Below are 26,504 nucleotides of genomic sequence, written 5' to 3'. Positions count from 1 at the left end.
TTGTATGCCAGACACCGGTCACCTCCTAGCGCTCTGTTGGATACCAAGTATGGTGACATGACTTTGAGGCATTATACTTAAAATAAACATATTAGCAAATACGAAAGCTATTGCAAACTTTAGTTATTTAATCTTATCTATGAAGTGGATGGAAAAAAAGACACAGAATATGAGCAATACACAAACACAATGCAACTCAAATGCAGTTCTATGCAATCTGCCCTTTCACAGATGGTTTAGCAAACTAGATGGACAGTAATGCATAGTTTACACAGGAGATCCTGTGTGAAATAGTTGTACCTATGAGTAAGTCTGGATACTAAAACTGTCAGACTTCCACCATTTTAACTTATTTGCAAGAAACTTGATCATATTGCCACACTAATATTGCCAACCTCCATATACATCAGAAGAATACTTCTAAAGGTATTTAATGAAAGACTGTAAGTTTATATATATGTTTATATATATATATATATATATATATATATATATATATACGCACACACACACAATAAGTTAGAAATTGCTGAAGCTTTTCTGACTAGTTCACAGGTTTTCCCAGTCTATGCTGTCATCTACTTAGGAATCCATGGATCATTTAAGTTCTTTCAGGTGGCTTGTTTACAAGCACTTATTCAATAATGGATAAAATCATGGAGATATAAAGTGGTACAATGATCTCTCTGGTATGAACAATAATGTCTTTTAGAAATGGTTAAAGTTTAGAGTAGCGTCTTCCTTTATCCGTAGACCTTTAGCGACAGTGTAGTTTTTATGGTGACCAATTACTTTGTAATCATTCCAAGCTGCAAATCACAACCTTTATGAATATCAAATTACATATTTATTTTTGAACCCATCTTGGAAAGCTTTATAGCATATTTTACTGAATTATTACAGTGTTTGCACTTATCAGCATATTTGGGTAACTACAGCCCATTTTTTCACATTTCATTTGTCTTCTTGTTTCTTTAACTTTTTAATTTGTGCTTCTCTGGATGTACTGTGTGTTGTCAATTAATCATCTTAGTCCTTTCATGTTATACTGTTGCGCTGTTGTGCTTTTGCCTTGGTCTTCCTGCTGTTTCAACAAAGTTGTCACCTGGGAACATTTCTCAGGGGCATCAACCTTAGAACATATGCTGAAGAGTTTAACAGCACATACAATTGTTTGACAGATCCCCCTTATTTGTATTCCTTTTTTGAATTCATCTGGACTGGAACAACAGAAAACAAACCGATTTAGATATGTTAGTGAATATCTTCTATATCACTGGGAGCTGACAACTCTTCATTTTTCACTGTAAAAAGTCTGTCTTATAATAGCATACTTTTTCTAGGATTTCAGTGCCATGATGTGATGCTAACAGATCTCAAGGTAATGAAGACCATAGTGTAAACCTGTGACAATAAACCTAGGTTGGTTTCCCAGTTGCTGAGGTGTACTAGTCACTGATTTCCCTTGTATCTACTGATGAGGAGCAGCTTCAACTTTTTGGGTTTAGGATCACAGACTGTGCATCATTTATGGCCTGGGAATGTTCATCTGCCAGTGGCTGCTGAAACTTGTGACGGCTACTCAATGGATCAGCAGACAATGGATTATCAGATACTGAATTTTTGGTGACTTTTCAGTGTTGCCAGAACTGTAATCCTTCAACAGGGGATTATTCTACTTCATATTTAATCTAATCTTTTACTTTTGACTTGTTACTTCATTTCCCACTCATTCGACAATGTTTACTTACTCGGTTTAATTTCTCCAAGTCTTTTTGGTTTGTAATACCATGACTGGAATCAGCAGCATTCCTACGTCAGGGTATAAATCACGGCTCATTAAATTAGCATTGTTTTAATCTTTGATGTTAGCCAAAAGTGCTCTTTGCAGCACCTGCAATGTACCCGGAATCGACTCCTCCTGCAATTCATATGAAGTTACATGTACTAGTAGCCTATCTAAATACGACTGTACATTATTTTATTAGAGCCATTCATCAAACTACTGGAACTGTCTGGGTATCTTTCTTCCATATTGCTCATATTTCTGCCTACAAATACTGAAATGCTGTGACTTTGTCTCTCTCAGTACATAAAACACAGTAAATGCTAGGTGAAGCAATTTCAATGATCAATGCTACTTTTGTCTTTTCACAGACTACTATAACTGTTTTTCTCACATCTGTGTTTTGAATGGTTAGTAAAGGGTCCCCACCTTTTGGAAATCTTTCTTCACTATCCCTCTTCATAAAGGTGGAAACTCCACTGACCCCTCAAACTACTGACCCATTGCCATTCTGTTCCCCCCTCTCCAAAATATTAGAAAAATGTATTCACTCACAGCTTCTCAATCAACTCCACACACACCACTTACTTACCCCTACCCAACATGGATTTCGTCCTCACCACTGCCCTCCTCTTCTTCACTCATATCATTGCAGAGGCCCTAGACAACAATAAACTCATTTCCTGTCTCTTCCTAGATCTCTCCAAAGCCTTCGCTACTCTCTCTCATCCTCTACTACTATCCAAACTCACAAATCTCCACCTATCCCCCTCCGCACTTGCCTGGTTTAATAGTTACCTATCTGGCAAGGAAGAATCTGTCAAATGGCTCTCATCCTCCTCACCTTTCCTTCCCATCTCCACTGGTGTTCCCCAAGGCTCCATCTTGGGACCCCTTTTGTTTAACATCTTCACCAATGATCTTTACACCTCATGCAAAGACTCCTCCCTTATTCATTATGCCGACTCCACACTTATATCCATCTCAAATAACATTCCTGAACTACACTCCCTGACCCAACAGGCCCTACTATCCACTGAACAATGGCTCTCTCACACCCTATTGATCCTAAATTCCAAAAAGACCAAACTCCTACCTTTCCTTCCCCGTTCTCTTTCTCATCACAAAACCTCCTATTTTATTACATCTTCTAACAATACAACTATCCAACCTGACACTCGCACAAAACTCCTATGGGTCATTATCGATGACGAACTAAAGTTCAACCTACACATAATCCAGTGTATAAAAAAACAAACCAGAAACTAGGTCTGCTATATCGGAACAAAAAATTCCTAATCCCTGAATCTAGACTTACCCTGGGCCAGGCACTCCTCCTCCCCTCTTTCTTATACACCGCCCCAGTTCTTACCAATATCCAGGCCTCCACTTTAAACTCTCTTCAATGGCTTGAACTTCCCCAATTTCTGCTATCTTATCAATTTCATATGCTACACTCTATTCTTTATAAACCCTCCTTCTGTCCATCTCTATCTTCCTTAGTCTCCATCTACATCCCATCCTGGACCCTCCATACTTCTAACCAACAATTACTTGATATCTACCACCCAAAAAGGTCAGTAGGCAAATTACTTTACAAACACTCCCTTGCCCATTTATTTATTTTATTTTTCATTTTATTTAACATTTGTTGACCGGGAAAGTCCGACTAGGTTCCACAGATCCTGTTTTCAGCAGAGGCCCGGGGAGAAATGCTCCAGAAGCATGTCTTTAGAATGTGGGAGGAAACCGGAGTACCCAGAGGAAACCCACGTGAACGCAGGGAGAACATGCAAACTCCACACAGAAGGCACCCCAGCCGAGAATCAAACTGGAGAACCTCTTGCTGTGAGGCGACAGCATTAACAGCTGCACCACTGTGCCGCCCATGCTTGGAACAAACTTCCCCTTGACTTATGTTCAATCTCCCACACCTCACACTTTAAAAATGAACTAAAAGCTTATTTTCTCAATTCCAGAACCTGCCCTTGCCATGACTCTACCTAGTCTTCCTTCCCTTTATGTACCCTCAAAAGGACCATACTTAGTAGCTCATTACACCTCTCTCTCCAATGTGTCTATTGTGCATTTGCATGATTTTATACAAACAAAAATTTGTTATTGTTGACCTATTGAACTATATCAATTTTTTTGATGCAACTTTAACTTTATGCATGTAACCCAACATATGTGAATAATTTTGCTATAACTGCTATTATATCAATATTGTTTAAAATTGTACTTGTTTAAAATGTACTACTGGAGGGTTTCTCCTCGGGTCTCCACAAGCCCAGTTGGACAAACCCGGTTAACAAATGCCAATAAATAAATAAAGGGTGAGCCCACATAATGTCCACTTCATTTTCTATAATGCTTTATGGTTCATGTTTCCAATACTTCTCAGCTACTTCTACATTAAAGGGCTTGCACAATACCCAAAGCAACAATCTTGCCACATTACCGTGCCATCCAGTGTACAGGCCCTCTGCCATGAGTGTATCACATCCAGCAACAAGGTATATGACGGTTTCCAATTATTTTTTAAAGAACTTACATTTGTCTGTTTCTCCCACATGTTCAATGGACTGTAAACCGATGTGTATACAAGTCCACTATCCTGGGCTGCCACTATCAACCTTTCATCCCTTTGGTTTCAACTCACCTCTCCGTAACCATTCTTGGGTTAAATCCTGATCAACACGAGGTTGTTCCAGGAGATCTCTATACTTGCCACTATATTCATGGCTTTTCCACATTCTTTTCCTACTCATCTGATCATTCTCCTTTTCCTACTCATCTGATCATTCTCCTTTTCCTACTCATCTGATCATTCTCCTTTTCCTACTCATCTGATCATTCTCCTTATACTTTTTTCTTTTGTTTTTTTGGCACATTCAGTTTTTGCCTACTTCTGGTTTGACTTTCCTTCCTGCTTGCCACCTGAATGCTTCTGCTAAACTAAGCAAAGAAGTCATTTTAGACATCCTCTCCTCATGCTTTAAAACTTTCACAATGTTTGGATCTGATGAGGTTAACAAATATGTATACATGTATAGATCCGCATTCGTGGGACTGCAATCAGTTTCGAGGAGGTCCAGCCCTCCTTCAGAGCAAGGGATATGTAATCTTGGTGTACACTGATTTTTATATACTGAAGATGACTGAAACCCAGATACCGAATACAAATCCACAATCTGAAGATGTCGAATTAACAGATGAAAGTACTCAACCACTTAGATTTTATTTTGTGGTATTTTTTATGTATTTTACCAAGTTTTTCAATGGAATTAAGGGGACTTGTGCATGTGGAAGCCGCTTGCTGTGTACTGAGTTTATTTTGATCTTTATATAGAATTTGATCAGCGTGAAGCATTTTTTTCATTTTTCTATCCGTCTGATCCAATACTTCTATCACATCTGTCCAAGTAGTTTTGTTGATCTGTTCCCTCTTCCGTACTCTTCTAACAGTGACACTTCTTGTCTTAATTGCTTCATAGTTTTGTCAGTAATGTATCCTATTTACTTCTGTTATATTACATGAATTTCTGTTATTAGCCTTAAATTTGTTCATCTGTTTTATCAGACTTCTAACATTTTTGGTTTTATTTACTTTCTGCAATCCCTTTCTTTCATCGATCTTAATACGTCTATCCATTTCTATTAAATCAAGCAACTGTTCCCTTAGCTCATTTTGCTTCTGAACTGAGGGCACATTTTTTTTGTTCTCTGTTTCCTGCGGGTATTCTACATAAAATTTCAGACTGTTTTCCTGTGACACATTCTCTTCAGCTGCATCCTGCATTGTTAATTGCTCTTTCATATGGGAACTCATTGGCCTATCACACAATGACTTCATGTGAGTTGCCAGTATTTCCTGCTCCTTCCCTTGCTGTGAAACTCCAACTGAAGTTTGTCCGGGTTTCCTACTGAAGGCTCTAGAGTATCTTCAAGTGACAAGTAATTATGTGCTTCCTGTTCTACCCGCTGCTCCCTAATTTGGAGACTCATTGTCCCATCATCCTGTGTTGTTACCCATGTTGGATTTTCTACACTAAATTCTTCACTTCGCAGGTAATCCATAACTTCAGTTTCTATTTCTTTAACTTTCCCATTACTAATCTTTTCTATCCCCGCCCCTTTGTTTTCTTATTTTTTGTGTTTTAACATTTTCCCTATTGGGATGCCTTTGCCTGTATTTGTCTTCAGATATCTTTAGTGCTGCTTTTTGTATTGATTAGTTTTGCTTTCTCCTTTTTATAAGTATTGCACCATATTAAGTCTCTTTCATTCCCATGTCCATATTTCTGCTTCAGATGTCTCCCACCCCACCTATTTCTCCTTAACTTGGGGACTCGTTGCTCCATTGTGCTGTGACAATATGTGTAAGACATTCTACAATAAATCCTTCACTTTGCAGGTATTTCATAGCTTCAGCTTCTGTTTGATTTTACTTTACTAATCTGTTCTATATTTTCCCTTTGTGGTTGTATTTTTTTGTATTGTGACATTTTCCACATTTGAGTGCGTTTGCCTGCATTTCTCTTCAGATATATTTTGTGCTTCTTTTGTATTGATTATTAACTTTCTTCTTTACATAGATGTTGCACCATATCAAATGTCTTTCTCTCCTATGTCCATACTTCTCTTCTATACCTTTCAAAAATCTTTAGGTTTTGTTCTTTATATAGTCGCACTTCCTCGGTCACTTCTTTTCTCAAGTAGCCCAAAGTTTGTCTATGTAATGTTTTTCATGGCTATGTTGCATTAATGAACACAAATATGCACTTGACAGTTTTTCTTGTGCAAGTATTTTTCTTTCCTTGAATTTTCTCAATCTTTTTGAATAACTATCTTGAAATTCTGGGCCTGCTGCATAACAGTAACCGTATGCAATTTCTGATAAATTCTTCCTTATCCTCAGCAGTCTTTTCTATCATTTTTATGGCTCTTTTTTGGCCTGCCAGTTTTTGTGGACTACTACTTCCTTCTACAATGGGGTGGGGGGGGGGCATCTTCCCCATTGAGTCTGGTCTAACCTCATTGTAGGAATGATTCTGTGATTTGAGAATTCTACACTGTCATTTTTTTCCAGTCCTGACACTTTCTTATCCTGTGGACTTATGCACCCAGGTGTCTATTTTTAACCTACCTCTCTCCATGATATATGCTACCTAAAGTACCTTCTCTACATCAATTTAATCTTGATGAGATTTTGTGAAAACTGGGTCCATCACGTGAAGATACTCAGGAAGACTTGAGGGTGAATTCAGTTCCACCAATACTACACTCTTTTTCTTGCTGATTTTATCACCTCTCCATTCAGACCACTGAACTCCAGTCTGTTTTCTTTAAAGGTTTTTTTGAAATACTGAGTATGTTTAATTTTATATGTCTATGTATATTGATATATACTTGTTTGGTTTCCAGGCTTATTTTGTAGTGAAATTTAAATACTCAGTAGAAATTCCACCTAGACATTATTCTAAAACCGAACTCCAAGCATTAATAGTTGCCGCAAGAGACATTCCTGTTGGGATCATGAACCAGCACTTCCCCACAACTTCTCTAGCCAGCCTAATTGAGATGGGTATATTGAGACAGTGTAAGAATCGTCTCATGCTGACGACCATCTATTGCTCAAACAGTATAACACAGTGCATAAGAGACGTAAATACATAACAACCTTGGAGTCAAAAATCTCACACACAGTAAACTCACACACCAAAACTTACAGTAAACCACACATCACACCTTTCCAAGGCCATTAAAATACACATAATCCATCATACAGTGAGGTTCTAAAGAAACTTGCCTGAACTGCAAAGACCTCCAAAATACAAAAGAGGTACAACGCACACTCGGCATATTAATCCTACTTCTTCACACAGCACAGGGAGTTCCAAAGTCAAAGATGCTGAGGCAATAAAGCAGCCATTGATCCAACCAAACATTCTTGTTATAGGTGACTCCACTGGAAGACATACGGACGTGCCTCTTACCAGGCTGAGCAAGGAGGACAGGCTGTTAGTTGCTTGTCTGGTGCCAGGATCTATCAGATCACAAATGCACTCAAGTTCTTGAACAACAAGTGCCAGTATGACTATACCATAGTTTAGGCTGGTGTCAGTGACTCGAGATGTACCTCACTGGACTATACAAAGAGAGAGATGATGGCACTATCAGACTGTGTCCGAGGCAGGTATAAGCCTAGCTCTATGCAGCACTCTACCTTCTCCAAGGATGATGGCAAGAAATGAGCAAAAAAAAAAAAAAAAAAAAAAAGATTTCAATAATTGGCTTAGTTTTTAGTGTCATTCAAACAGGGTCCAACATTTGTCAGCCTGGGAGGATATGATCGCTAGACCATGCTGTCTCACCAGGAATGGCCTGCCAATGTCCCCTCTAGGGTTTTGATTATTGGTAAAGATATTGTCCACCTCTATAGTGCCTTTTGTATGCAATGCCAACCTGATAAACCTACCAACATAAAGAAACAAGCAAAGGAAAATATGAAGGTGTTACTGATCAATGCTAGGAGCCTGAACAAGAAACCCCACTCCCTACAAGCCCTTCTCACTCTGGCAGACAGCACTCCAGATGTGCAGTGTTAGAACAGCTTCCACATGCTTTGACCACCTACTGCACAGGTGGGGAAAAAGGCGGAGGACTCTATCAACATCTAGAAGACACTCACATCAAGGCTGGCAGAGCAGCATGATGTATTAGAGCTTTTTCCTGTCCAAATAACCATCAGAAAGGTCCCATACCCTATCTTAGCTAGCTACAGAACTTCTCTGTATGACAAAAAAGCCACACCACCTATCTATAGAAACTAGAATAACTCAATATTAAACCTATTACCATTTTCCTAGGTGATCTAAATGGTTTACACCAAAAAAATTCTGAATACCTGTATACTAATTAAATAAACATGTCAAAAAAACACCAATTTGAAATGATCGAACCAACGGCTTCGGCATTTCTTAAAGTTTATCTGCTGACACTTACCTGCCTGCTTCCCAGCAGTGCAAATGTATGTAGTTCAGTACTGCACATCACCTTATTCACATTTTGGCAGGGGACATGCCTGCAAATTATATATTCCAACTCCAAGATAGAACTACAGTGAGGAAAAGGGTAAATTTCCTGATCTGCACTGTACCGCGATCTCTGTTCATAACATTGACCTCTTATGAGTGAATGCACAGTGGCATTCACTAATGGAAATTCTTAAAACTGCAGTTCAGCAATACGGGAATCAGCCAACACACATGCAGCATTCCTGTGTTTGCCTAACTGCACTTCAACATTTTAATAGTAAACCGATCCAAATTATAGACTGGGAAACCTACACCACCACTAGTGTACAAGTATAGAGATTCCTGGACTTTGTCAGTAATATAAATACCCTGGAATAACTAGTCAGAGTACCCAATAGGGGGAACAACATATAAGATATGTGTTGTGGCTTAAAACCTCAGCTTTGGCCAGCTAAGATCTAGCTGTATTCAACTGGACGTATAAGAGATTTTAAGTACCTTTAATCTGCACTTTTTTCAAATAATACAGCATTTTGATTTATTTGTGTTGCACTGAATATTAACTGCAATGGAAGTTTTGACTCTGTTTTTTCAGTTAGTTCCCCACTCACCCTCACTGTTTTTGTTTTGGTGTTAATCTTGGTGGCTTTGAAACTGCCCGCCCCTCTTGTAAATTTGTGTTCGGATACTCCTTCTGGGCCCATCTCATTTGCTCACTCAACTGAGTGCAGTGAGATCATATTCTGATTTCAGGCACTCCTACTGTGTACAATGAGAGCATCTGGGAAAGAAAAAAAAGAAAAAAAAAATTTAAGCTTGTTTCCTGCCTTTCCTGTAAGTGGTCTAGACTGTTTGTAGGTTTCTGAGCCCCCAAGCCTTTCTGTGTTGGAGGGAAGCCTTCTAGCTTAATTTTGTTTCTTAGAACTACCCAGTTTTCTAGTTTCAGCACTGAAATCTGTTTCTTTGAACTCAGCACTTGTTCAGAACTCGTTGTAAGCACTAAATAAGCTGCAAATTACTACAGCACTCAACTTTCCGCACTTGTCTAGAGGAAAGCAGTTTTTAGTACTTAATAAATAAGCACCTATCCAGGCATGTTTAAGGGTCGACTGATGGTGATTTCTCCTGTCTACCTGATGAATCTGAGCATCTTGGGGCAATGCAGCAATTGCCTCATGTAAACAGACAACCCTCTCCTCCTACCACTCAACACTACAACCTGTGAGAGATGCACTTATATAGCCAAACTGGAAACAAAGCTCTCTTCACCCAAGACTGGACTAGACAGTCAAGAGGAGAAGGTAAACACTTGTACCACACCACACTCATCACATAGTCCCTCAAAACCTACACCACCGAAACACACACACAAAAACACAAAACACACTCCTACATTCACCGAGGCTCTCAATAAAAACCTGCTCAAGCATCAGGGACCTCCAAAGCAGAAACACAAGCAAACTCCACCCCCCTAACACAACCCAAATGACACACAGCCCACAAACTCAGTGTGCCACTCAACCACAGCCCATAAGGCATAACAACGTACCCAACACTCTAGTCATAGGTGACTCTATAGTCAGGCACACTGATGTTCCACTCACCAGGCTAAACAAGGAGAAAGTTACTGTCAGCTGCCTGTCAGGTGCCAGGATCCGCCACATAACGCACGCACTCAGGTCACTCCACAACAAGTACAAATATGACACTGTCATTGTCCACGTTGGTGTGAATGACTTGAGACGTACCTCCCTGGACTACATGAAAAGAGACATGGCGGAGCTCTCTGATCTTGTAGCCCAGGCAAGTATGACCCTAGCCCCGAGTAGCATCCTGCCATCACCCAGAATGATACCACAGTACAAGGACAAAATGATTGACTTCAACAATTGGCTAAGCTTCTGGTGTCATTCTATGGGGATCCAGCATTTGTCTGCCTGGGACAACATGATCGACAGACCACGATGCTTTGCCAGAGATGGCCTGCTCCTGCTGTCCTTGGGATTCTGGATACTGGCTAAAGCTCTTGCCCCCCTATAGTGCCTTTTTTTAGGCAAGGTTCAAATGACACATTCACCACCGTAACAGGTACAAGCAAGCAAAATCTGAGGGTAATTCTACTCAATGTTAGAATGCACTCACTCGAGGCACTCCTTAAAATGGAGAACAAAGACATCTGTGCAGTGACAGAGACCTGATTCAAAGATCCGGAGAGCACCCCTGCATTACCAGGCTATAATTCATACCACACCTTTCGGCCACCTAACCCAGAATGAAGCACTAAAGGTGGAGGCGTGTCCATATTCATTAAGTATATCCACATCTCCAGGCTAGTTGCACAGCATAATGCATCCGAGATTATCCAAGTGCAACTAACTCTGGGCAAAACCGCAATCCAAATTGTAGCTTGCTACAGACCCCCCACCATGCCCCAGGATTCCCACTCCTCATTTCTTGATGCACTGGAAAGTATTAGGGTACAACCCAACACCCTAATAATGGGCGGTTTCAACTACCCCACCATTAGCTGGGAAAACTACTTATGTACCAACCAATTCATAAATTCCAATGCCTTGGATCAACTTATTCACATCCCCACCAGGGGCAGCAATATCCTAGACCTGGTCATTACCAACATGGGCAACCGGTGTTCCACACCAAAGGTCAATTCCTTGTTGGTCAGATCCAACCACAAGCTAATCACCCTAGACATCCACATCCCGCCCCCATCCCCAATTAGGGAAACCACCGTAAAAAACTTCTCCAAAGCCAACTTCACACTTCTTAAGACAGAAGTGGCAAACATCATGACACCCATGCAGACAGACAATAGAGGTACGGCTGCTGAATCCTACACAAATGCACTTTATAAGCACTTACACTAGTGCATGGATCATGCTATCCCTAATAGAACCAAGATGGTATCCTCCAAAAAAAGAAAGCCAATCTGGTGGTCCACTGCCATAAATAAACTCTACAACAATAAAAACTGTTGCAAAAAAAGAGTAAAATCCCATGACTGGAGGAACTCCCTGGTCAAGCTCAGTAAGAAGCTGAGATCCCTCATAAAATCCTTCAAAGTTAGTTACGAAAACAAAATTGTCATTGACTCTAATGACAACCACAAAGCATTCTATAGCCATGTCAAGAATCTCAATGGTAACACTTAGATCTGCTCAGAGTTACAGCACAATAGCACTAAATACACTGAACCAACTAATATTGCCAACATCCTGGCAGATAGGTTCAGTGCTAACTTTACCCCCCTCTCACCCCCTAGAGGGCCCATCTCTATACTGGAAGAATGCAAAGTTCCTGTAATCACAGCTGCACATGTAAAAAAACACACACTCCAAAGCCAAGAACACAGCATCCATGGGACCTGACAATATCCCAGGCTGCGTTCTACACGAACTACAAAATGAACTGGCACCCTACCTAAGTACCATGTTTAGTCATAGCCTCACATCAGGCTTTGTGCCTACTGAATGGTGCACCATGACAGTTATCCCACTCCACAAAGGGGGAGCCACGACGGACCCCGGGAACTACCGCCCCAGTGACCTGACGAGCCTGGTCTGCAAGGCCATGGAATGTATCCTCATGGAACTCATAAACAAAGACATTGGTAAACTCCAAACTCTGGACCCTACCCAGTTCAGATTTGTAAAGGGCAGATCATGTCTCCTAAACCGGATTGACTTCTTTGAAGCAGTCACCAAAGCCATAGATGAGGGTAAGGTGGTTCACACAGCTTATCTAGATCTCACCAAGGCTTTTGACACCATCCCCCCACTCTGGAATTATAGATAAGCTCACTAAACTAGGTATAAATCTCTATGTCACAAGATGGGTTGCCAAATGGCTCATGGACAGAACCCACACTGTGAAAGTAGCAAACTCCAAATCCGACTTCAGACCAGTGACAAGTGGAGTACCGCAGAGTTCTCTCCTGTTTGGTATCTACTTCTCTGAAGTACAGGCTAACACAGAAGGTCTTTGGCTAACAAAGTTTGCAGATGACTGCAAACTAGGAGCCGTAATTGAAATGCCTAACGATGTGGACATACTACAAAAGGGCCTCAATGAGACAGATGCCTGCTGTCAAAGCCATGGCCTGAAGCTCAATGCCAAAAAGTGTATTGTCATCCCCTTTGGTAAAAACTCTGTATCCATGAACTACCACATAGCTGGTAGTCTACTTAATGCCGAAAATGTGATGAGACCTTGGGACACAGGTGGAAAGTAGTCTCTGCTTTGATAATCACATCGCCACAGTTGTCAGGAAATCCTTCTACGTGGCTCACCTCATCACAAAAGGTTTCTCATCCAGAAAAAAAGAGGTCATTGTTCCCCTCTACTCATCACTCATTAGACCCATTATAGAGTACAATGCCCCTTTTGGTATGTACCTCACAAGACATCTACAACTGGAAAGGCCACAGAAATACCTCACAAAGAGGATTACTGGCCTCAAACAGATGCCCTAAGCAGACCGTATCAAAAAACTCTAGCTTTACTCCGTCGCATATCGCCTACTCAGAGGCGATCTCTGCCTAACATACAAAGCTATGTCAAACCCAGAACTGTTGGACATGCTCCACTTAAAGACCTAAAACCTTGTCACCACAATAAACGGAACATGCTGGAGGGATAGATTCCTGTCCCAGAGACTTCCCATACTTTGGAACAGACTACCTATGTCAAACAGAGCTCCTCATTAGCACTCTTCAAGAAAAATCTTGATGATTGGATGGGAAATAAGAAATTCACCCCAGGGATCACTTCTGTGGCTCTGCTCGACAGGGGCACAGGAAAATAATTTTCTTGGGTGACGAAAGCCAGGGTACATTTTTGGCTAGGCTTATATAGACCCTAGGGCCAATAGCCTAGTACCTACCTATGAACCTAAGATCTTGTCTTTACTAATATGGGAGCAAATTGCACCATCCCTTATGTATCCTCATCACTTGATAGGTCAGACCATAAAAATAGTCTCCTTCAAAATAGAACTGAAATAGAAAGTCCTTCCACCCAAGGTACATTTAGATATTTCTTTAAGACAAACTATCTATTCCTATGTGGTACATTAGCAATCTTCAAATCTCCAGACCAATGTACCAAAGAAGAATCCAAACCAGCCACCAGACAACAGTCAATCCAGTTTAATAACAAACACAAGTATATACAATATATACTTGTTTATTAAATGGGATTACCTGTTCTCTGGTGGCTGGTTTGGATTCTTCTTTGGTACCTTGGTCTGGATTACAAGTGTATTTTGGTACCTGTTGCTAATTTCTTGTTTTATTTAATCTTCAAATCTCCACCAAATGCAGTTAGCTTCACTGAATGCAGATAAATGTACACCACCACACTATACCAGTATGTAAACAGATGCAGCTGTATATCCTGTAGGAACAAGTGCGGGACAAACCCAGATGGTAAAAATCATAATATCAAAAAGCTTCATAATAAAAGAAAAATAATTTTGACCAAAAGTAAGAACAGTAGTTCCCAGAATATTAGAGCCTTTGTCACTGAAATAAAACTCAGGAGCTTAAGAAAATCCACCAAAGCCAAGTTTGAGCCTAAAATGGCTACCTAAGCCAAAGACACTCACAAGGATTTTTTTTCAGTTATGTTTGTAATCGCAAAAGCACAATGCAGCAGCGTTCTGAACTGACTGTGAATGATGTTCTCTACACTGCGGCTGAAGATATAGTGAACCTACTGGCCAACAAATTTAATGCTAACTTTATGCTCTGTCTCTCAGACATCTGTCCCTCAAGATGTACCCAGGCAATTACAGACCCATGAGTCTGACCAGCTCTATATGCAAAGCCATGGAAAGACTTGTCATGGAATTAATCAGCCAGGACATAAGGAACCTCCAAGCACTGGTCTTGTCTCAATCTGATTTCATCAAGGGCAGGTCATGCTTACTCAACCTGGTGGATTTTTTTGTAAAGGTCATCAATGCAATGGATGGAAGCAAAATGGTATACACCACATACCTCAATGTGGCCAAAGCTTTCGATACAATTAAATACTCAGACATAGTAGAAAAGCTAAACAAGTGGTGAATAAAACCCTGTCTCACCCACTGGATTGCCACCTGGCTCACAGAACAAAGATAATCAAAAATAGGGAAGTTACCTCCACAAAGAAGCCAGTCACCAGAAGAGTCTCCAGGGTTATGTGCTGGGATCTCTCTTGTTTGGCATCTAATTTTCTGAAGTAAAAGCCCAAACTAAAGGACTCTGGCTGACTAAGTATGCAGATGATTACAAACTAGGAAAAATCAATGAATCCCCAAGTGACTTAGCTATCCTGCAGGAAGGTTTGTCTCAAATAAACAACTGGTGCCAAAATCATGGTCTGAAACTAAATCCCAAAAAATGTATTACTGTATCCTTTGGGAAGTCGTCTATCCCTTGGAACTACCACACTGACAATACACACCTCAGAGCTGTCCCAGTTGTTCAAGATTTGGGAATGTATGTGGAAAATGACCTAACTTTTGACTAACATATCTATTGTTGTAAGAAAGCCCTTCGATATACTGCATGGCTTATAAACAAAGTGATTGTGTCCAGATATAGGGGTATCATTGTTCCCCTTTACTCTGCTCTCATTAGGCCCATCACTGAAAATAATGCCCTCTTTGGCATGTATCTGTCCAGACATGCAACAACTGGAATGCCCAAAGAAATATATTACTAAAAGGATGCAAGACATAAACATCATGCCCTACATAAATTGATTCAAAGCCCTGTTACTATACTCGGTATCCTACAGACTGCTAAGAGGTGACTTGTGCCTAGCATACAAGACACCCTCCAACCCACAACTGATGTATTTACTGCACATCAGCAATTCAAATGGCACAAGAAATACTTAGCCTAGGGAACTAAACCTCATCTGCAACATTGACGGAATGACAGATGCATCTCACAGAGGATACCACTGCTGTGGAACAGACTTCTCATCCACATAAAACAAAGTTCATCCCTGCCCACATTCGAGTGCAACTTACATCTATGGATGGGAAACAGAAAATTTAGCCCATGGCTGCCCCCTCTACTACTAATGGACAGAGGCATCTCAGTTTGCAGTGAAATCTTTTGTCTAGAGGCCTATCTGTTTCTCAGTGAGAGAGAGTGTGAACAGGACCGTTTTAATCTAGCCATGGGGCATTCCTGCAAAACTGTATTGTTGATTGGATAGGTTTGTGTTCCTCTACCTTTAATAGCCAGTGATTTAAGTCAGATATACCTGTTTGCTGAAGTTGTTCTAAGCTGCAGTGAGACCGACCTACTGCGATATTGGGAAAAGATAAGTGTTTATTCTCAATTAACTTCTGCACTTTTGATTTAATATCTCTATAATCTGTATGACTGGTTTTACTGTCCTTTTTGTTGTGTGATAGAGCTGAATTTCTGTTGCTGTTACCTTCAGTTTGCAGTGTCTAGAGGCCTTTCTGTTTCTCAGTGAGACCGTGTGAACAGGACTGGTTTAATCTAGCCAGGGGCATTCCTGCAAAACTGTATTGTTGATTGGATAGGTTTCTGTTCCTCTACCTTTAATAGCCGGTGTTTGAATTCAGATATACCTGTTTGCTGAAGCTGTTCTAAGCTGCAGAGCGACTGGCCTACTGTCTGCTGTGATATTGTGAAAAGATAAGTGTTTATTCTCAACTTCTGCATTTTTGATTTAATATCTCTGTAATCAGTACAACTGTTTTTTTCCCACCCACCATCCTAGTTCTTGTGGCGGCTTTATGTCTTGGTGGCTTTGAGTTACCCACCTCTGGTATAAAGTGATACTGGACATTCCCTCCAGTCACATTACATCAGCTCATTCTACTGTTTATAGTGAGAACTTAAAGCTCCACCCCTTTAGCTTCTGAATACCGAATTCTCTCTTCACTTTCTACTAAAAAAAAAAAAAAAAAAAAAAACTGTTTCCTACCTTTCTTGGAACTAGTGTAGTCCTGTAAGCTTTTGAACGGTGCCATAAATTCTGTTCTTCAAATTTTCCCTTAGATCCGATAGTTCTCTTTTCCTGCACTTTTACTAGCACTTTACCAAACTTCTTGTAGCAATTATTGTAGCAACCAAAAGTTCTACCAGCAGTAAACGTTCTACAAGGAAATACCTCCAGTACTTATTATTAATGCCCACCCCTCCAGGCATGTCTAAAGATTGGTTCCCTGTGCTTTCTCCTATTAACATGGTGAGCTTGGGCATCCTAAGGCAATGTAGTAACTGCCTCATATACACTGACAACCCTCTCCTCTTACCTCCCAACACTCAGACTTGCAAGAGATGTACTTATATATCCAAACTGGAAACCATGCACTCTCCAGTCAAGACTGGTCATGAGGAAAATGTCAACACTTATAGCACACCACATGGAACACATAGCCCTCCAGAACACACACTAGCACTGCCTTCAAATAAAAACACAAACACACCCACCTTCGCGGAGGCTCTCAATAAAAATCTACCCAAACAGCAGAGACCTCCAAAGCAGAAATGCACTCTACCACTACAACACAACACTAATCACAAGACACATAACTCTCCTAAACAGTGTGCCACTCGACCAAACCCCTAAGGCAAAACAGCATGCCCGACACACTAGTCATAGGTGACTTGATAGTGAGGCACACTGATGTCACACTCACTAGGTTGAATAAGGAGAAAGTAACTGTCAGGTGCCAGGATCCGCCACAACGCACGTACTCAGGTCCCTCAACAACAGGTACAAATATTACTCTGTCATTGTACATGTGGGTATGAATGACCTGAGATGCACCTCCCTGGACTACATGAAAAGAGACATGGAGGAACTCTCGGATTATGTAGTCCAGGTGCATATGACGCTAGCCCTGAGCAGCCTCCTACCATCACCCAGAATGATACCACAGTACAAGCAGAAAATGATTGATTTCAACAAATGGCAAAGTTTCTGGTGTCATTCTAAGGGGATCCAGGATCTGTCTGCTTGGGATGACATGATTGACAGACCTCGATGCTTTGCCACAGATGGCCTGCATCTGTCACCCCTGGTCTTCCGGCCACTGGCCAAGGCTCTTGCCACCTCTATAGTGCCTTTTTTAAGCTGTGTTCCAAAGACCAAATCACCACTGTAACAGCTACAAACAAATGTAATCTGAGGGCCATGCTGCTCAATGTTAGAAGTCTTAATCTCAAAATGCACTAGCTCAAAGCACTCCTTAAAATGGAGAACATAGACATTTGTGCTGTAACAGAGACCTGGTTCAAGGCAGCAGAAAGCACCCCTGCACTACCAGGCTATAACATTTCACACCTTTCAGCCCCAGAACTTGGACCGAAGCTCCAAAGGCAGTGGTGTTTCCATATTCATAAAGGATGCGCACACCTCCAGACTGGTAGCTCAACACAATGCATCAGAGATACTTCAGGTGCAGCTAACATTGGGAAGATAGTGATTCAGGTTGTAGCCTTCTATAAGCCCCCAACCATGACCCAAGACTCACACTCTATGTTCCAAAGCACCATGGAGAATATTAGGGTCCAACCTAACACTCTCATATTGGGCGACTTCAACTACCCCTCCATTAACTGGGAAAACTACTCGTGTACCAATACAGTTGCCTAATGTTTCCTGGAATTCATTAATTTCAATGCCCTAGACCAGCTCGTTCTTACCTCCACTAGAGGTAGCAACATCCTTGACCTGGTCATTACTAACAAGGGCGACCATTGCTCTATACCAATTGTCAAATCTTCCCTGGTGAGATCCTACCACAAACTAATCACCTTGGAAATTCACAACCCTCATGCACACTCCCCCCTCCCACAAAGGTAACCTCCATGAAAAACTTTTCCAAAGCTAACTTTGGGCTCCTAAAAACAGAGGTGGCTAACTTTACGGCACCCATGCAATTGGAGAACAGATGCATGACCACCAAATCATACACTAATGCCCTGTACGTACACAAATGTATGATCTCGCCATACCCAGTAGAACCAAGACGCTCTCCTCCATAAAAAGGAATCCAATCTGTTGGTCCCCTGCCATAAACAAACTCTACAACAGGAGGAGTAAACTGATGCAAAATAAGGTGAAGTCCCAAGATTGCAAAAACTCTCATCAGTCAGTTGAGATCCCTCATCAAATCCTCTAAAGCTAGCTATGAAAACCGAATTGCAGAAGATTGTAAACTCAACCACAAGGGCTTCTATAGTTATGTAAAGAATCTCCATGGCAATACCCAGATTTGCCCAGAGCTGTTGCAAAATGGCATCTCCTACACCAAGTCAACAGATATTGCCAATATACTGGCAGACAGATTCAGTGCCAACTTTACCCCTCTCTCCCCCCAAAAGACCAATCACAATACCAGTAGATTGCCAGGCACCCAGTACTACTGATGCACAGGTTAAAACAGCACTGTCCAAGGCCAAGAATACAACTTCTATGGGATCAGACAATATCTCTGAGCTGTATTCTACATGAACTACAGAGTGAACTGGCAATTCACTTGTGTGCCCTGTCCAATCACAGCCTCACCTCAGGCTTTGTCCCTACTGAATGGTGCACTGCTACAGTCATCCCTCTCCACAAAGGAGGAGCGACTACAGACCTTGGGAACTATCGCCCCATTAGCCTGACAAGTCTTATATGCAAAGCTATGGAACGCATCATCATGGACCTAATAAGGATATAGGGAATCTCCAAACTCTGGATCCCACACAGTTTGGTTTTGTGAAGGGTTGATCATGCTTGCTCAACCTAGTCGACTTCTTTGAGTCAGTCACCAGAGCTGTGGATGAAGGCAAGGTGGTTCATACAGCCTACCTTGATCTGGCCAAGGCCTTTGATACCATTCCCCACTCAGGAATCACAGAAAAACTCACTAAGCTAAGCATCAACCCCTATATCACTAGGTGGGTTACAAACTGGCTGAAAGATAGAGCCTATACTGTGGAAGTAGCTGACTCCAAGTCAGACTGCAGACCAGTCACGAGTGGAGTCCCACAGGGTTCGGTCCTGGGTCCTCTTCTGTTACTTCTCTGAAGTCCAGGCCAACACAAATGGACTCTGGCTGACAAAGTTCGAAGAAGACTGCAAGTTGGGAGCCATAATTAACTCCCCAGGTGATGCTGACATCCTACAGAAAGGCCTCACTGACACCAGTGACTGGTGTCAGAACCATGGCCTTAAGCTCGATGCCAAAAAATGTGTCATCATCCCCTTTGGGAAAAACCCGGTTCCCATGAATTACCACATCGATGGTAGTCCACTGAACACAGAAGGCATCATAAGAGATCTGGGAACACAGGTTAATAGCAACCTCTCTTTTGACCACCACATTGCCACCGTGGTCAGAAAGTCCTTCTATGTGGCACATCTCATTAATATGGGTTTTGCATCCAGGAAGAAATAGGTCATTGTCTCTCTCTACTCTTCCCTTATTAGGCCAATCATTGAGTACAATGCCCCATTTGGCATGTACCTCACTAGACACCTGCAACAACTGGAGAGGCTGCAAAAGTACCTCACAAAGAGGATCCTAGGCCTTAATCACTTACCCTATATGGACAGACTAAAAAAACTCCAAATATTCTCCGCCTCATATCACCTACTTAGAGGTGATCTCTGCTCAACTTACAAAGCCATGTCTGACCCAGCTCTTTTAGAAATGCTACATTTAAAGAAATCCCAATCCCTCCACACTACACACTCCGGAGAACTCAACCTCATTATTACAATCAACAGAACAAGCTGAAGGGACAGGTTCATAACCAAGAGACTGCCCATGCTATGGAATAGACATCCCATACATGTCAAGCAGAATACCTCACTAGCCCTCTTCAAGAGAAATCTTGATGAGTGGATGGGAAATAGAAAGTTCACCCTGGGGATCACTCCAGTGGCTCTACCCAGAGGCACTGGGAACTAATGTTGGGTGGCACAATGCCAGGATAATCCTATGGGCTAGGCTTGTAAAGGCTCCAGGGCCATTAGCCTAGTACACACCTATGAACCTTAGATGCTTTATCCCATAAATGGGTATCCTTAAATTATCTATGGTATGATCCCTGTTATTCTCATTAGGGGTAGCATATAATTATCAACCATGGAATGGGTATGGCCAATCTACAACCAGACAGGACTGGTTATTTTGAGCAAAAAAGGGAAATTGGCTAGGTTTAAAATGGCCAGCAAGGACAGCTAGCTTATGTACATGGTCAGAGATTAATTTTATTGCTTAGTTTCAAATGCAGAATACTACAGAGCTGAATTTATAGTTGCAGATGGAGGTTAAGTTGTATTATCGTAGGTACTCAATGCAGTACTGTGTGGAATGACATGAATAGACAGGATTACAGCAGGCTGAGGTATGGTCTAACAGAGATCTAAAGTACCGCTGTAAGAAATGTTTCAGGACCCTGCTTCAAAACTCAACCAATACAGACTGATGAGACCACCTAAAATCATGAATCCTCAAATGACATATTTACTGGGTTTTTTTTCATGTTTTTCCAAAGGAAATAGAAAAAATACATACAGTGGGCGTAAAGAGTTTACACACCCCTGTTAAAATACCAGGTTTTTGTGATATAAAAAAATGAGACCACAATAAATTATTTCAAAACTTTTCCCACCTTTAATGTGACCTATAGCCTACACAATTCAATTGAAAACCAAGTCTATTGGGGGGAAAAATATAAAAAAAAAAAATGTACAATACACTGGTTGCATAAGTGTGCAAACCCTTAAACTAATACTATGTTGTGTGTGTGTTAAGAGAAAAAGTTTTAAAAACATACTGCTATTTGTCTTTTTCCTGTTCTTGCAAAGTGAGCATGTTATTTGTTGGGATATGCCTATCAAAGATGGGCCTCATCTGTGAACAAAATGCAACATTGCTTATGAACCTGAATGATATCTGTTTTCTGCATTTCAGAATAAAGAGATTTGGTTATAGCTCAGTGAAGCCTGGGATAAGGACGCATGGCCGAGTAAAAGTTAATTTACTGGGACAGGCTGTGTGTCCTGGAAAATTTGTGCTACCGTTGTTGAATTGAACATTTTGTACTTCTTGAACATTCTGTACTAGCTGTGGGTTTGAGGTAATTTGTGATGAACATGTTTATCCTATATGTTTTTCATAGCCAACTGTCAACGGTCAGAAATGCAACAAAAAGTTGTTTTGCTTGCAGTATAAAAGTTGATGTCAGTAAACAAGTTGATCAGATCAGTCCAGACCGGACATCTTGACCAACATGCTGTGTAATCTGGTTAGCTGCTAATAAAGGAAAATTCATCACCTGAGGCAGATGCGACTCGTTTGAATTTTTTCTTCTGACAGTGTGCACACCCTTAGACGAATACTTTGAAGCACCTTTTGATTTAATTTTTGATTGGTTGCAATGAATCCCATTTTATCAACTGGAGTCCAAAGCAAACTTGCAATTTTGTCCCAAAATGCTGTATCCTCAGAGGCAATTATCTTTAATAAAGGGTGTAGACGGTGAGGCCTTCTGTACAGAGACCATGGTGGGGTCTGGGCATGCCTCCATGACACCCAAGGCTGCATTTTTTAAAGTTCTTATACTGGAAATTTGCTTAAAAGTCCTGGTGATGAAATGGAAAGTAGTGGCAAACAAACCTTATTCACTAAAAGGATGAGGGTTCACGTGCACTCTTTCTGGACTAGATGGATTAGCAGGCCACACACTGCATAAGATGCAGAACACTCTAGGAGGAGCGCAGGATCACACAGCAGACAGCTGCTTCTCAGCAGATGATGTGGATTTCTTTCACCAAAGACTACACTAATCATGGGCAACAAATGACAGGACCACGGATCACTGTACCAAGCCTGAGTTTATCAGAACTACTATTTCTTCACTTTTAAAAAGGAGTTAGCACTTGAAAGCATCAGATTTGTCTCACTTCTTTCTGTTGCTTGTGGTAATTCATGGCCTTCTAAAAAAAATCACAACTGCATGTCAATGATCTCAAAGAGCAGCAGAGGCAGAGAAAAAAACAAATGTGTGTTATCAAGTAATGGTATCACTACCACTCGCATAGCTCGACTACCTTCTACTCCTTTCAGCTTCATAACCTTCCTGCATGCTTTTCTTACTGCATTTCCTTTTTACTTACTTAAAGCCCTTAAGAGTCACAGTAATCTATGCCCAGTTCTGAAGACTGTCAAATAAGGGAAGCTTATTTCTTGAAAGGTGGCCATTCGCTATAGAGGCGTTACACTGCCATAATGACAATTTATCAGATATTTCTTGCCTTTAAGCACAGACATCTAAGATAAGTTTTTAAAACAAATTAAAAACTGAACTTTTGGAAGTCAGTTTTTTTTTTGTTTGCTAAAACATGTTGGCAGGTGGAATACTAACATATCAGAAAAGTCATAGTTGCATCAAAACTGATACAATATAGCAGTACAGACACTGTAAGAGCAGTAGTTTTCCATTGTGTTCAATCCCGCACATCACAGTCTCACATCATTCAAGAAAATCAGCTGAACTGTTTCTATGAAGGGTACACATGTAAACCCTAACTAATCAAAATGGTCACAAAGTAACACAATGGTGTATATGTACATGAATGCAGATGTAATATCTGTGCGATGATCATGAAATAAAATTAATATGCTATCCCTCCCTTTCAATTTTTTTAACTGCAGTTAAACTCACTCCTCACAATAGTTTTAAATACTGAAGTGCAAAGAACTGAAGCAGAATGGGACATACACTTGTGTTCTCGTGATGAGAGTTAGTGGGAAGTCATGATATGAAAATACTTCCCTTACAACAAATCAATGAGGAAACTGCTTGACAAGGCAAAACTTAGACCGTTACAGATCTCTATTTTAAGCTGTAGTGAAAACATTTGAACTAAAGCATGCTGACAAATTATATTTATACTACTGTTCTTCATGGTCAAACACACGTGAAAAGGAAAATCAGTTTAAAGAAACACCAAGTTTAAAATATATGAAATCCACACTCAGGAAATAACTGATTTCCTATGGTTAATGCATAGCAGCAAACATGTTTATTTAGGATGTAGCCTCATCAGATGTTAACTTGAAAGGGAGTTTCTCAGAGAGTTTGGCTCCTGAGAGAGAGATCTATCTAAAAGCATATTCTCTCAAGCTGTAAGGAAAAAAAAATTCAAGGTAGTTTTAAACATAATCTCTTACAATATTCACCAAAGATTAACAACATATGCACTGTTAATATGATGTAAATATTACAACTCTGCTACGTAAAAATAGTTGGTGATTATTTCAGCTGTTTTTTTGCTGGAACAGTGTGCCTTATTTTCTTACTATACACTATAATTTTAAAGTGCCAACATTTAACTAAATAATGGCACAACTTGTATCATTACCACAGAAAAAATGTACTGATATTGCCTATAGGTTAGCAGTTTTTAAAGAAGATCCAATTACATAAGTACAGTCATATTTGTTAATTTGGTCATTCATGACTGCAATGATTTATTTTTTTTAATAATGTACACACACACTGAGCAGTGTCAGATGGTCCCATGTGTGCAGAAGTCCCCTATGCATCTTCCAAAATTCCCACTAAATCCCTAGCGATTAAATGTTTGGCAAATCATTGTGATGAAAACTAAACCATACTAAGCAAATGAACCTCGGTATCACTTATATATGTGCAAAAACCCTGCTACCTTGACTTGGCTTACCACTATTATTCTGTATGTGTTTGAGTACCGGCCTTCCACAGTTAAGAAAGGGTTCACAAAATGGCAGTCAGCAAGTATTAAGAACCTGATCCATGTAGTACAAACTAATCTGTTTCCAGAGAATTCTCTCATTTGACTCATTTTGAACTGATGTGTACAGACATCTGCAAAACTGCATTGAGTCACATGCAAACTTTGCATGGGAAAAGGCTTCCCCATGTGTTCATGACATGTGACCCGACAGCCACCAACTTTTGGGATTACAATGCATCACTTAATGTACAGTTCTGAGCATATGGCTATATGAATTTTCAGAATGTTTTGTGACAACTAAATAAAGGGATCACAGACACACACCTATTTATTTATAGTATGGGAATAAAATAAACCAATGCAGTCACCAGGCTGAAGAATAAAAACATTAACTTTAATAAAACAAAAATCAGCTAGTAAAATCCAATATACAATACGATAAGTGCTTTTGGGTTATTACAACCCTTCTTCAGATCTAATGCATAAACTTGTCTTCAGGTATTTAAATTAGAGATAGCCAATAAAAAAAGTCTCATAAAAAGCCAGTAGCCACCCCTTGCAGGCAGCTCTGCTTATCTGTTTGGCTAGTAATGACGAGCATTAATCCTGTGATTGTTTTTTGTTAATTTTGAGTGCCAATCAATTGCTTGAACTGCCTCCAAGGGGTAGAAATGCTGCAAGTGACCGTTTTGGCTTTTTATGAGATGATTAACAATCAAGAATCTCACCATCTTCATTTTAAAGGCGTGTTCATTAGAACGCTAAAGACTGGTAGACTCAAAATACGAGACATTTTATGATCGTCTATCTCTAATGTAAATACCCGAAGATGAATTTATGCATTAGATCTGAAAAAGATTTGTAATAACCAGAAAGTGCCTATTGTATTGCATATTGGATTTTAACAGCCAATTTTTTGTTTTATTAAAAGTTAATTATTTTATTCTTCAGCCTGCGTACCGCATTGGTTTATTTTATTCTCGTACTGTTTTATGTTTTACTGAGTGGTTGGCTGAACTTTTGGAGTTATTTTATACATATGGGTCCATGAACAACTGTGGGAGGCAACACCTTAATAATGCATGCTAATCCTACCAATAAACCTGCCCCTAGTGTTAACCCTACACCTTACCTTAAAGGAAAAACTCCCTGCAACACTACCACAGTACCAGACAGATCCAGAACATGTCCCAACATACACTCAAATTCTAGGTCTGTCCACAAACCTAACCCTTATCCTACACCCCAACCCAAGGAGGTATGCCTTATCTAACCCCACCTCTAAGCCTAACCTTCAATCAGATGCTCCCAGCCCAATCTAAGCCCCTCTTATCTTTTTCAGTAAAACAGATATCGGACATTCGGCATGTTTGGTAACTTGAACAGGCACAGCTTGCATCTAGGGCCATATCCTACTCAATCTCAGTACTAATAAATAGATCCATCAATGAGCACTATGTTCCATCATTATGTAAAACCTCATACATCATCCGCCTTCACAGGGGTGGTGCCTCCATTGACCTATCCCACTACTGCCCCATTGCAATCCTTTCACCCCTATCAAAAATCCTAGAAAGATGTATCCATCACCAAACTCCTGTCCCATCTACTCTTCAACAACCTACTCTCCCAAACTCAACACGGATTCCGACCTGGCCATAGCATTACCACTGCCCTCATTAACTTCACCAATACCATAAACACAAAAACCAAGGGCAATTTGTCTCTGCCATCTTCCCAGATCTATCAAAAGCATTCAATACAGTTTAACACAATAAACTACTATTCTCCCTCTGCAGACTTAACCTGCAAAGGGAAGATTTGATTTCTCATTGCTTGTTTATATACAATATCTTTGACATATTATCTGACTGTATGGAAATCACTCCTGGAGGAAATGAGTT

This window comes from Protopterus annectens, chromosome 16.part0, assembly GCF_019279795.1.
Source record: "Protopterus annectens isolate FY-2018-M chromosome 16.part0, PAN1.0, whole genome shotgun sequence".
NCBI lineage: Eukaryota > Metazoa > Chordata > Ceratodontiformes > Protopteridae > Protopterus > Protopterus annectens.
The sequence above is the reverse complement of the archived record's forward strand: the minus strand, read 5'-3'. Positions refer to the sequence as shown.